Raw genomic sequence first — 14,318 nt, forward strand, 5'->3', positions numbered from 1 at the left:
TTTTTTCCTTTTGTGGTAATTTCTCTGAATGCCTACCAGGTGCTATTTTTGTATGCAAATCTCTCTTTCTTTGCTTTATCAATTGAATGGCAGTGGTATTTGGCAACCTATATTCTTGCAGCCATAATATGATGCCAATGAAATATAGGGTCCACTTCATGCCTCTTACCTTACCAATTGTTTAATAACATGTAAAATTTTAAGAGATAATTGAGTATAGAAAGGGTTGATAGTTCATTTTTCTAAATAGGACATATTGCCAAATGCAGAGATGGAAAATTAATGATTTTATTTTGCTCTTATATTGGACAAAGAGCTTCAAAAATTTTAACATGCTACCTTTATGGAACTTCTTCATCTCTTTCTTCCTCTCTGTCACAATTTATTTCCAAATGCAAACAAATAAAATCTTGATATTGGAAATCACACCTTGGAGATTCTCTAAGAGTCTAACCTTCCAACCTGTGCCGAAATTCCTTCTATAGTCCTATAAGAACCTGGTATCTGGTTGTCCAGCTTCTGTCAGAGCATTTTCAATTTATGTTTTTCCAATGAAGACCATAACGGGACAGGGATTAAGAGAAATAAATGTGCTCTAGAGTCAGGTTTGTTTCTAACTATACCAATACATAGAGTAAGGTCACATCCCTAAAAGGGTCTTAGAATCCTTGTGTATAAAATGATAGAGCTGAAATAAAAACCTTCTAAGGTCATTTCTAGATTAGCCATTTTATGACAGTTACTATATAGACAAATACACATATTGAAATCTACTTGTTATTATCTTAAAATTAGATTTTTGAAAATATATTTGTTACTGTTAATTCCCTGCTGATTTTCTTTAATTTCAAAGAAACAGCAACTACTCTACCACTAAACATCCCCTCACATATGTACATATAATGACTGTTTAGCATTATGTTGTTGGTTTAGTTGCTAAGTTGTATCTGTGACCCCATGGACTACAGCACACCAGGCTCTTCTGTCCCTGGGAGTTCACAGGTAAGAATATAGGAACGGGTTGCCATTTCCTTTTCCAGGGGATCTTCCCTACCAAGGGATGGAACCCACGTATCCTGCATTGGTAGGCCGATTCTTTGCCACTGAGCCACCAGTGAAGCCTACATAAATGATAATAAGATTGTATTTGAAAATTCCAACAACCACTTGGAGCCCTTAACTCTGTTCATATGCCTCATTATTGGTTAAGTGGCTCAGAACACAGAATGAGGAAGAGTAGAGCTGGGAAGAAATAGACACGGTTTGTAAATAATACACAATGATTAAAAGAAAAAAAAAGTAGTCACCTGTAACTAGTAATAAGAGCAACACAAGAGAGCAGATGGCCTGTGACAGAGCTGGCAGAAAGAAAGAGCTGAAGACACCAAGAGAAGAGAAGGAAAATTGAGCTCAATATGCTAATGAGAAATATATATACTGGAGAGCTGGAAAGGGCTTCCCTTGTGGCTCAGCTGGTAAAGAATCCGCTTGCAATGTGGGAGTCCTGGGTTCGATCCCTGGTGGGGAAGATTCCCTGGAGAAGGGAAAGGCTACCCACTTCAGTCTTCTGGCCTGGAGAATTCCATGGACTATATAGTTCATGGGGTCGCAAAGAGTCGGACATGACTGAGCAACTTTCACTCGCTCATACTCAAGAGCTGGACAGGACCTTAGGAGATTCTCCTGTCCTCCTCTTTCACATTGTTGATATCTTTTAGCTTTCTTTTCATCACTTTGCTTTGTAGGGAGTAGGCACATAATGCTAAGCAATTCCAGTTTCTAGATATTTATTTCTAGTATAGAAATAAATAAAAATCCACCTTCTTATAAACTTTGCTTCTTGGCCTATAAACTCTTCATTGCAGCAATACAAAGACAGTCACTCACCAAATGACTTTCTATTTTAAGTGTCAGTTAAAATGCATACAATACTGAACTTAGCACCTGCTACCCAAACTGACCTTGCCTCATATTCTGGATTTGAACAATGCAGAGGACAGCAGGGCTACTGATCCCTTGACTTCAGTGGCAACAGTCACTTTTTCTTTTTAACACATGTTTCCTTTGAATTTATATTGATCACATTTATCAAAACACCCAAGTTTACTTTCTTTCACAAAAACCTATGAATTATTTAAGTCCACTTTCCATAATATTCCAGCAGAATTAAGCTATGCATATGGAACAAACAAGAAGTTGGAAGTTATGAGTATGAGATTAGCTGATGTAAAAAGTTTTGTTTTCATGTTTTCATGGTTTCAGAGAAAAGAACAAGAGCAGTAAAGACATATTTTGCTTGAATTTCCCATGCAACTAATGCATGAGAGAGAGGGAGATGGGTAAAGGTAAAATAACACTGTTTCCACGCTGTGAATCAGCATTAAGTTAAAGTGTCACTTCATCCTGCTGCCAGGTAGATTTGCAGTGTTGAAAGCATTTTGTAGAGTGAAAACAATATGTATGTTAGAAACATCTTCCTATGAAATTTAAGAACGAGCAATGAGGAAAAGCTGTGGCCTCCATTCAGCAGTTCTGAAAGGTATTCTAAGATCCACGTGGTTGATTTTAACTGGTGATACTGGGTACTCCTTGGTCTTCCCTGGTGGCTCAGATGCTAAAGAATCTGCTACAGTGTGGGAGACCCAGGTTTGATCCCAGGGTCAGGAAGATTCCCTAGAGAAGGGAATGGCCACCCTCCTCAGTATTCTTGCCTGGAGAATCCCAGGGACAGAGGAGCCTGGCGGGCTACAATCCATGGCATTGTGAAGAGTTGGACACGATTGAGTGACTGACTAACTTTCATTTTTCACTTTAACCATGTGTATGGTAGCACAATGGAAGATGCTCTGGTTTATATAGTCAGTTAGTATCGTGAAACTAACTAGTGCTCTATCCTTTCAGAGAAAGTGATCATATTTTTTTAAATAATGAAGAAAACCTCCTCAGGGGAAGACCCATTGCTTTGTAATATATGAACTCATCAATAGCCCAAGATGTTTTGCTTTCTTTCTTTCTTTTTAAAGTCTTTTTTTTTTTTTTTTTAATGTGGACCATTTTTTAAAGCCTTTATTGAATTTGTTACAATATTGCTTCTGTTTTATGTTTTGGTTTTATGGCCAGGAAGCATGGGAGATCTCAGCTCCCCAGCCAAGGATCAAACCCATATCATCTACAACCAGGGAGGTCCCTGCATTCTTAGCTATGTAAAAATAGCAAAGCTATAAGCAAAGATTGATTGTTGACCTGCCACAGGAAACCAAGTGGTAGAAGGAATTTGGGAGGAACCAGATCCCGACTAAGATCATGGCATCCGGTCCCATCACTTCATGGCAAATAGATGGAGAAAGAGTGGAAACAGTGCCAGACTTTATTATTTTGGGCTCCAAAGTCATGGCAGATGGTGACTGCAGCCATGAAATTAAAAGAACTCTTGCTCCTTGGAAGGAAAGTTTTGACCAACCTAGACAGAATATTAAAAAGCAGAGACATTACTTTGCCAACAAAGATCCACCTAGTCAAGGCTATGGTTTTTCCAGTAATCATGTATGGATGTGAAAGTTGGACTATAAAGAAAACTGAGTGTCAAAGAACTGATGCTTTTGAACTGTGGTGTTGGAGAAGACTCTTGAGAGTCCCTGGACTGCAAGGAGACCCAAGCAGTCCATCCTACAGGAAATCAGTCCTGAATACTCATTGGAAGGACTGATGCTGAAGCTGAAACTCTAGTACTTTGGCCATCTGATGTATAGACCTGACTCATTTGAAAAGACCCTGATGCTGGGAAAGATTGAGGGCAGGAGAAGAAGGGGCCAACAGAGGATAAGATGGTTGTATGGCATCACTAACTCTATGGGCATGAGTTTGAGTAAACTCCAGGAGTTGGTGATGGACAAGGAGGCCTGACGTGCTGCAGTCCATGGGGTCGCAAAGAGTCAGACATGACTGAGCGACTGAACTGAACTGAACTGAGATACCAACTATATGAATTATGGAAATATGTTATAGTTAATAGTGCCATGCTATGTACTTTTCCAGTGGTAACTACATATTAAAAGGAAAAAAAAAAAATCTTTTTTCTAATTTGCTGAAAGGTAGCTAGATGTTCCAGATGTTGCTTGTCCTGAATTCTGATAAAACTGATTGATTTATTTAGCTTTGTGAACTAACTGATGTTACATAACAGATTCACTGCCTGCCATTTTTAAGTTTTAAAGCACAGTGTATTTCAAAGGTAGTATATCGTATATTTAATGATGGGGGAATGGAATTCTGTTGTTCCTGTTTTATCTTTCCTCTTGTGTGAATATGAGTGGAATTAACTTTTGTTTCCTCTTCCATGTGCAGGTATAGATTGCCCGCATGCAAAATACTTAACACTGTCTGAATCTAAAGCTTTATTGTATTCATTCTTTATAAATGTAATATTCTTATGTTCTCATCAGATGCTTCTTCTAGCTCAAAGCCACTTCATATGAAAACAGTAAATTAAAAATTCCTTTTCTAGCTACCAAAGAGTTACTTCAAGAGAACACAGAGACATTTTGTTTTGTTTTGTTTCTGCAAAAACAAGTTGAAAAATTCTAACCTTGGCCCTTGGGTATTTCATCAAGAGCAATCTTAAGTGAAAGATCTCTTTTTTCTTTCAAAAGTAAGATTGTCCCTGTGCTTATGCTCTGGCCTTTCTAAATGAGCTAAAAAATAATTTGTATGCAGTTCACTAGTTTTTCTTAACTTCTTGCATTTCATGAGGATCTAGTCCAACTCAATGACACTTTTAAGAGAATTAGGTTGGGAAAATAACCTCATAGTATTGACTCATTCAGAGTGGTGTCTGCATTAATGGAGAGATCTGACAGTAAGCTATACAACATTTCCCTCCTTGTTTCCTTGACCACAGTGATTCGTAGCCTTGCCATAAGAATATTTTCTCTGAGTTACTGATGAAGGAAAAATATCACATAAATTCTTTCATCCATCTAGCCTGTTCTTTATGATTTATGAAGGCCTTCCTTGCTCGAATCTCACTTAGATTGGCAAGAAGAAACATTTTCCTTAAATGTAAAAGATAATATATAAAGAGGGGGAGGGAATAAATTAACCTAACACAGGAACTGTTTGCTTAAGTAGGAGTTACAGTCAACCATTCAGTGATAGATAATTGCTGAAGCAATTAACCTTTATGTGGAGAATGGCTCCGTGCCACAGCCAGTCATGCCAGAAAGACCCTCGTGGACTGTGGACTGTGGAGAAGGGTCCTCCGGATGCCCATCAAAATTTGACATTCATGATTGCTCTCTAATGTTGCAAGAAGCCAGAAGGAACTGTGGGGCGAGTTGTCAGCAAGAGATAAATCAGGATTTTAAAATAAAATAATCATGCATCAAGTACCTTGAATTTATGAACTATCCTACACGTGGAAGGTACTTGTTTTGCCAGCTTATCAGAACAAGCAGAGTTACGGCCAAGACTGAATGAAAGCAACTCAGAATGAGTCACAAATTTCGAACAAATTCACATACCATTTCATGAGATTCTCCCTGTCCTATTTTCTGTCCTAGACCAAAAAAAGAAAAAAATGCCTTTATTCAAGATATCCTCTGCATGCATGTACCTATACACCTATTTTCCCAAAGTAGGGTACCCTTTGCCTGTGACTTTCTCACATGAAAATAATGAAATCAAAAATGTATATTTTTGGAGAACTTATGGGCAAAACTGGGCTTTCCTGGTGGCTCAGCCAGTAATCTGCCTGCAACGCAGGAGACATGGGTTCGATCTCAAGGTTAGGCAGATCCCCTGGAGAAGGAAATGGCAACCTACTCCAGTATTCTTGCCTGGTGAATCCCATGGACAGAGGAGCCTGGTGGGCTAACAATCCGTGGGTCACAAAGAGTCAAACACGACTGAGCAAATAACACTTTCGCTTTCTATGGGCAAAGCTACCTCACCGCTGCACAGTTTGGGCTGCAGCAAATTTTGTTTTCCTTTCCTGTGCCTGATCTTCTCATCTCTCTCGAGCACTTCCTCGGTCTTTCCACAATACACAGAGTTGTAGAGGCTTTAGGCCCTGTGAGTAGAGACTGGTGGTTGCGTATCTTGTAATAGGGCCCTGCCTATTATTCTTCTTCAGTGTTGTCAAGGTCCTTAGCCATCTGTGAAGATATTAACGTTTTAGAAAGTATTTAAACTGTCTGCTTTCCTTTCTTTTTCAAGGATGACTGTTTTCATTCAGTCTCAGTTGCTCAACATGTATAATTCACTGCATATTTATTGAGTAACTTCTGTATGACAGATTGACAGCAAAGGGAAGAGACATCCATGGTCTGGAGTCTCTATACTTTCTCATCCTGGCATGAATCTCCTTTCATCATTATTGCGTGTTTACTTGACTGACAGTTTTCTCTCACGCTCATTTCTGGTAACCTCTGTGAGTGCAGGAGTATCTGTTTATTCACCATTGCATTCTCTGAGCCCACCACGGTGCCTGGCACATGTTGGGCCGTTAATAGTTTTGGGGAATGTCTGGAGAAAGGGGAGCATAGGGGAAGAAAGATGTTCAGCTGACTTACCTGCTTATAATATCTCCTTATACGTTTTTCCTTTTGAGAAGATGTAAATACTCTATGGAAAGATTATAGCTACTGGTCAATTTAGTAACATTTGAATTTGAATCACTGTCTTTTTAATCTTTCTTGAAATTTCCACCCATTATTTAGTTTTCTCCATACTGCTATAGGAAAGGCAAGGCTATTAAACAACTATTTCTCAATGTTAGAATTTGGGGTCAGTTACTTTAATTAAAAATTTGCATTAAAAAATGTTTTTTTAAATTTGATTTGTGCACTAGCATATAAAACGTAAGAGACAGAAAGAAAAGGAGAGAGAAGAAATCATGACAGCCTCCTTTTCACTACCTTCTCCTACTTTTCTCCATGTGGTGGACATTTTCCTACCACAAGGATGACCAAAGCTCATTTATTCCACGCAAAAGCTGGGGTCTCATTTATGGGTAGATTGTTGCTTAGAACAAAACAATTTCATGAACTTACTTCTTCAGAATCCCTGAACTATGGACCCCATCGGGTCTTTAATGAACAAAATGATTCTTTATTTGGTGACTCCATCAGACATCTACTCTCTGAGTGCTTCCCATGAGCTGGGTACTGGTGACAAAGTGATTGCTGATTCCCTTTCTCAAGCATCTCAAATATTATTCTGGATTTTGAAGCAAAATTCGATATATATCATGTTTCAATTCTTTTTCCTTTTTTCTCTTTAAAGAAATCACTAGTAGACTTTAATGGCATGACCAAGAAAATTTTTAAAAAATTCTTCCCCAAATATATGAAATGTTAGAAAATGTCATAAAATTTCAGATAGGCCAATATCTTTACATGGAGAATAAGCTGGCAGGTACCAATTGTTATCAGTCTGAAAATTATTTCTTAGAATTCAATCATGCAATTCTTCTTCTTGGGAGAACATTAGATTTGTGATATTTGAGACCACATAGTCCAATTGTCTTCTTTAAGGCTTAGGGTATCTGATGCTGAAAGAGGTCCATGGCCTTCCCCGAGGCATCTAGAACATAAATGACAAAGACCTATATCTTTGATGTCCACTTAGTATTTAAAGAAGCTAGTGTGCCGTTTAGGAAACTATGAGGCAGGCCATGAATTCTAAAGAGCCAGGAACTAAGTGCAGGTGTTCCCACTATTAGCGCTGTGAACCCTGTCCACAGAGTAGTGGTTTTCATAAGTAGAAATTCTTCCTATTTGAAGAGACTAAGGCACTGTTTCCCCAAAATCAAGTCATGGTACAGCTGTGTCACGCTAGAGGGCAACAACCCATTTAGCATGTTTGTTCCCGAGTGTACAGAAAAAGGGTTCACACATAATTTTCTTCTTTAACACTTTGCTCCTATGTGGTCTTCACATGAAAAACACATAAACAGTGAAAGTTAAAATCCAGTGGCTTCATTTTGAATAATATATACAGCTGTTATACATAGGGACAACATTAATTTTCTTTTTTATTAATTTGATTTGAAAACCCTACACTTTTTTCACCCTTTCCCTATTTTAAGTTTGAATTTTGCAATGCTTTCTCTTGTAATTTGGATATTCCTGAAAATAGCGTTTATTTCAGCTCTTTATCACTGCATGTTAGATTGCAGATTAATTACGCTCCCTCTGCATTAGCAGACATGCAGGCATTCAGTCTGTAATCTGGTTTTAGTGACCTCTAGTGCCAGAAAAGTTTAATTGTTCTGCTTTAGTTTAGTTCAGAGGTGGGTTCAGAGTTACTGAGCTTGGAACAGATTGTCTTTTTAAATATACATGTCAGTGATATCACTTATAAATCAAGGAATATGCCAATCTTATTTTCTGTGATATAAATGTGTGTGGGTGTATACATACATACATATATATATATATATATATATATATATATAAAATGCATGTGTGTGTGTATGTATGTGTAAGGAAGAAATCCTCATTTTTTTGCTCTGGAACCAAGCATAATATTTCTGTGGAGTACATCTTTCACCAAATTCAACTAATAAAAAATATAATTATGCATTTCATTTCAAGAGGAATCCACATTTTTTTCTATTCAGAAAATTGTCTAGGAAGAGTTATCTAAACTTATTCCAGCATCACTTAGATATTTATGTTGTATAGAAAACCTTTATGAGAAAAGGAAGTTGTTCTTGCTATACAGTTCATAGTCTATTGTCAAAATAAAAATAGATCAAGCTCACAACTACTTAAAATGTTTTACGTTTTGGTTTTATAAAAAGTAAGAAAATATATATTAAATTAAGTGACATTTGGTTCACATATATAAAATTTATTTTAACCTGTTGAAAAGTTTAAGCTTAATTATATTCATAACTGGGTTGCATGGGTGCCATATCATTTTGTAATTTTAAAGCAAATTAAAGTAACTATCCATAGATTTGCACCCAGATATAGTCTGAGTTCCATGGAATTTTCAGTGACTGAAAAAATTGTAAATTTAACATAAAGTCTATTCATTTCTTCATATTTGACCCTCTCCCTAGTCAAATTGCCCTCTCTCTGTGCCCCTTCAGAATCCAATTTCGGTACTTCAAGCATTTGTTTTCATTGAGGACAAAATATCATCTGACTATTTGGCCAAACAGTGAATAATCAATAATATTGTGCAAACAGGGCACATGAATAATGAATAAACCTAGAAGCTTAGAGATGCAGCCTTCTGGTGGTGGGATTTGGAAGGAATTATTTAGTGTGCATCCTCCCATTAAATAGGAAAATATTGAAATTTTACCAAATTAGTTGCAAAAATCATCACCATCATCACATTGATCTTTCTTTTCCTATATAAACAACGCACAGTATCCCCTTACCTTGTAAAAATAGCCATCCTTCAAACAGTACATCTTTGTATGTAGGTTGGTTTTGTTGATTGATGCCCTTGTCTAACAAAACTGAACATTACATTTATTGTTAGTATTATTTGGATAGCATTTATTCACTCCTCCTGAAGGCAACTATTGTGGAAAGAGTTAAGAAATAAGAGGTTTGAATCCCAGCTCCATTTCAGTGACATTACCTTGTGGGTGAATTAGATTAAACAGGCCCAGAGTCACCTTATAGATTAATAAATAACACTGCCATCTTAAGCATATTACTTAACTATTTAAGCCTTGGAACTCCTCTTTGACTATTTGTATTAATCCACATGGCATGCAGTTTTGAAGTTAACTTTCTTTAAAGTATCACGTGGCAAGGCGTAGCCCATATACTTCTGCCTTGCTTACAAAGCCTGTCATTCATAAGAAAGAAAGAATATATTACTCTCTAAAAAAAGAAAGAAAGAAAGAAAAAAACAAGAGTTAAGGAAAACGCAAGGCCTAGAAGAAATGGGGTATGCTTTCGGCTCCAATGGGCAATTTTCAAGGGCCATTTAGTAATATCAATAACTGCCTGGAGCATGGTTTCCCATTCATTTCCTGAAGAATTGCTAAGCCTGGGTCTCATTTTACTGCTCATTCATGTGTGCTCCTAAGTAGCCCAAAGTGATGCTGATGTTACATACGTGCAACTGGTCCTTAGTAGAGAGCTAGTTTCTTGCCTGAGAGGGCTGATTTTCAAAAGGGGAGCAACTAATAGTAAAGATGTCAGAGGGAAGAAAGCCAGAGAACTGCTCAGGCAATGCCTCCAGAGACATATTCTTATGAATGCGTTGGTTAAGACTGGGATCTGGCTGGATTTTACAAGATGAGGAGCAGGATTTTACCAATTACTTAAAGGAGGCCAAAGCAAGTTTTGCTTATAGTAATTGATCCACGGAAAGGAAATGCAAAACAGGTTTTCTGGGAGGCCTAAAAAATAGCTGTGAATAGAAGACAAGCAAAAGGCAAAGGAGAAAAGGAAAGATATACCCATCTGAATGCAGAGTTCCAAAGAATAGCAAGGAGAGATAAGAAAGCCTTCCTCAGTGATCAGTGCAAAGAAATAGAGGAAAACAACAGAATAGGAAAGACTAGAGATCTCTTCAAGAAAATTAGGGATACCAAGGGAACATTTCATGCAAAGATGGGCACAATAAAGGACAGAAATGGTATGGACCTAACAGAAGCAGAAGATTAAGAAGAGGTGGCAAGAATACACAGAAGAACTATACAAAAAAGATCTTCATGACCCAGATAATCACAATGGTGTGATCATTCACCTAGAACCAGACATCCTGGAGTGTGAAGTCAAGTGGCCCTTAGGAAGCATCACTACAAAGAAAGCTAGTGGAGGTGATGGAATTCCAGTTGAGCTATTTCAAATCCTGAAGGATGATGCTGTGAAAGTGCTGCATTCAATATGCCAGCAAGTTTGGAAAACTCAGCAGTGGCCACAGGACTGGAAAAGGTCAGTTTTCATTCTGATCCCAAAGAAAGGCAATGCCAAAGAATGTTCAAATTACTGCACAATTGCACTCATCTCACACGCTAGCAAAGTAATGCTCAAAATTCTCCAAGCCAGGCTTCAACAGTGCATGAACTGTGAACTGTCAGATGTTCAAGCTGGATTTAGAAAAGGTAGAGGAATCAGAAATCAAATTGCCAACATCTGTTGGATCACTTAAAAGACAAGAGAGTTCCAGAAAAACATCTGCTTCTGTTTTGTTGCCTATGCCAAAGTCTTTGATTGTGTGGGTCACAGTAAAGTCTGGAAAATTCTTCAAGAGATGGGAATACCAAACCACCTGACCTGCCTCCTGAGAAGTCTGTATACAGGTCAAGAAGCAACAGTTAGAACTGGACATGGAACAACAGACTGGTTCCAAATCAGGAAAAGAGTATGTCAAGGCTGTATATTGTCACCCTGCTTATTTAACTTATATGCAGAGTACATCATGAGAAACGCTGGGCTAGATGAAGCACAAGGTGGAATTAAGATTGCTGGGAGAAATATCAATAATCTCAGATATGCAGATAACACCAGGCTTATGGCAGAAAATGAAGAAGAACTAAAGAGCCTCTTGATGAAAGTAAAAAAGGAGAGTGAAAAAGTTGGCTTAAAACTCAACATTCAGAAAACTAAGATCATGGTATCCGGTCCCATCACTTCATGTCAAGTAGATGGAGAAACAGTGGAAAAAGAGAGACTTTATTTTTGGGGGCTCTAAAATCACTGCAGATAGTGACTGCAGTCATGAAATTAAAATAGGTTTGCTCCTCAGAAGAAAAGTATGACCTACCTGGACAGCATATTAAAAAACAGAGACATTACTTTGCCAAAAAAGGTCCACCTAGTCAATGCTATGGTTTTTTCAGTAGCCATGTGTGGATCTGAGAGTTTGACTTTAGAGAAAGCTGAGCACCAAAGAATTGATGCTTTTGAACTGTGGTATTGGAGAAGACTCTTGAGAGTTCCTTGGACTGCAAGGAGATCCAACCAGTCCATCCTAAAGCTGAAACTCCAATACTTTGGCCACCTGATGGGAAGAACTGACTCATTTGAAAAGACCCTGATGCTGGGGAAGATTGAAGACGAGAGGAGAAGGGGATGATAGAGGACAAGATGGTTGGATGGCATCACTGGCTGGATGGACATGAGCTTGAGTAAACTCTGAGAGTTTATTTTGATTTACAGGGAGGCCTGACGTGCTATAGTCCATGGCGTTGCAGAGTTAGACACAACTGAGCGACTGAACTGAACTGAGCTTAATTGACCTTACAAGGTGAGAAGTATAAACCAGCTGCTGATTTATTATTGTTGTTAAAAAAATAATAAATGAGAGGCCCTGAAAAATAAATGAGAGGCCAAAGAATTGATGCTTTTGAACTGTGGTGGTAGAGAAGAATCTTGAGAGTCCTTTGAACTGCAAGGAGATCAAACCAGTCAATCCTAAAGAATGTCAGTTCTGAATATTTATTGGAAGGACTGATGCTGAAGCTGAGACTCCAATACTTTGGTCACCTGATGTGAAGAACTGACTCATTGGTAAAACCCTGATGCTCAGAAATATTGAAGGCAGGCTAAAAATGGGACAACATAGGATGAGATGATTGGATGGCATCACTGACTTGATGGACATGAGTTTGAGCAAGCTCCGGGATTTGGTTTCGGACCAGGAGCCCTGGTGTGCTGCAGTCCATAGGGTTGCAAAGAATTGGACATGACTGAGCAACGGAACTAAACTAAACTGAATGGAGTGACTTGTGCTAAGCCCCACGTTAGTAAACCAGGTGCGTGCATGCTGTCATTTCTGTTGTGTCCTACTCTTTGCAACCCTGTGACCTTGAGCCTACTAGGTTCCTCTGTCCATACAGTTTCCTAGGCAAGAGTACTGGAGTGGGTTCTCATGCCCTCCTCCAGGGGATCTTCCCCACCCAAAGATTGAACCCACGTCTTTTGCGTTCCCTGCATCGTCAAGCAGATTCTTTACCACTGGCACCACACTGGAAGCCCTTACCAAATACCTAATGTAATTATGATTTCAGCCTCTCCCAGGAATGTAACCTTTAACTAGTCAGCCTGGAATTACTGAGTCAGCACTAGTGAGATAATCTGCCTGATCTATTCTGACCTTCTCTAAGGTGACCTTACCTGAAACATTTAACTCTTTTCTATAATAGCTTCCTCACACACCTCCTTTTGCCTACCAAATTCATCTATTTTGTACATTTTCTTGGCACCCCTTCTGATTCACTGTTTTGGAGGCTGGCTACCCATTTATGAATCTCTGAAATATAGGCAATTAGATCTTCAAAAGTACTCCATTGAATTTTGTGGTTTAACAATTTATAGACAAACTATAGCAATTCCCTATTTATTATTCAAGGTGTTCCTTCTCATATATAGATATTTAAGAAAATAAATTATTAATTCATTTCCCATTTATTCAACACATACTCAATGAGTGTCTGCAGAGTATGGTGCTAGCCAAAAATTGTAATAGTTAACAAGGTTGGTTGGTTTGGTTTAATTGCTAAGTCATGTCCGATTCTTGCATCCCCACCAACTGCAGCCCACCAGGCTCCTCTGTTCTTGGGATTCTCCAGGCAAGAATACTGGAGTGGGTTGCCATGTCCTTCTCCAGGGGATCTCCCCAATCCAGGAATCAAACCCAGGTCTCCTATACTGCAGGCACATTCTTTACTGACTCAGCTATGAGGGAAGCATCAAGGTAGTTACAGTTAACTCAACATTAAAAAAATCTAAGATCATATCATCTAATCCCATCAGTGAAAGTCAGACAGTCGTGTCTGACTCTTTGCCACCCTGTGGACTGTAGCCCTCCAGGCTCCTCTGTCAAGGGGATTCTCCAGGAAAGAATACTGGAGTGGGTAGCCATTCCCTTTCCCAGATATCTTGTCAACCCAAGGATTGAACGTAGGTCTCCCAAATTGCAGGTGGTTTCTTTACCATCTGACCACCAGGGTAGCCCTCATGGCAATCAGAAGGGGGAAAAGTGGAAGCAGTGACATGTTAGTTTCTTGGACTCCAGAATCACTGCAGAGAGTGACTGTAGCCATGACATTAAAAGACGCTTGCACCTTGAAAGGAAAGTTGTGACAAATTAGGCAGCACATTAAAAAACAGAGACGCCACTTTGCTGACAAAGGTCCATATAGGCAAAACTATGGTTTTCACAGTAGTCACGTATGGATGTGAAAGTTGGACCATCAAGAAGGCTGAGCACCAAAGAAGTGTTGCTATTGAACTGTGGTGCTGGAGAAGACTGTGGAGAGACCCTTGAACAGCAAGGAGATCAAACCAGCAATCCTAAAGGAAATCAGCCCTGAATTTTCATTGGAAGGACTGAAGTTG

This window comes from Muntiacus reevesi, chromosome 17, assembly GCF_963930625.1.
Source record: "Muntiacus reevesi chromosome 17, mMunRee1.1, whole genome shotgun sequence".
In the NCBI taxonomy this organism is placed as follows: Eukaryota; Metazoa; Chordata; class Mammalia; order Artiodactyla; family Cervidae; genus Muntiacus; species Muntiacus reevesi.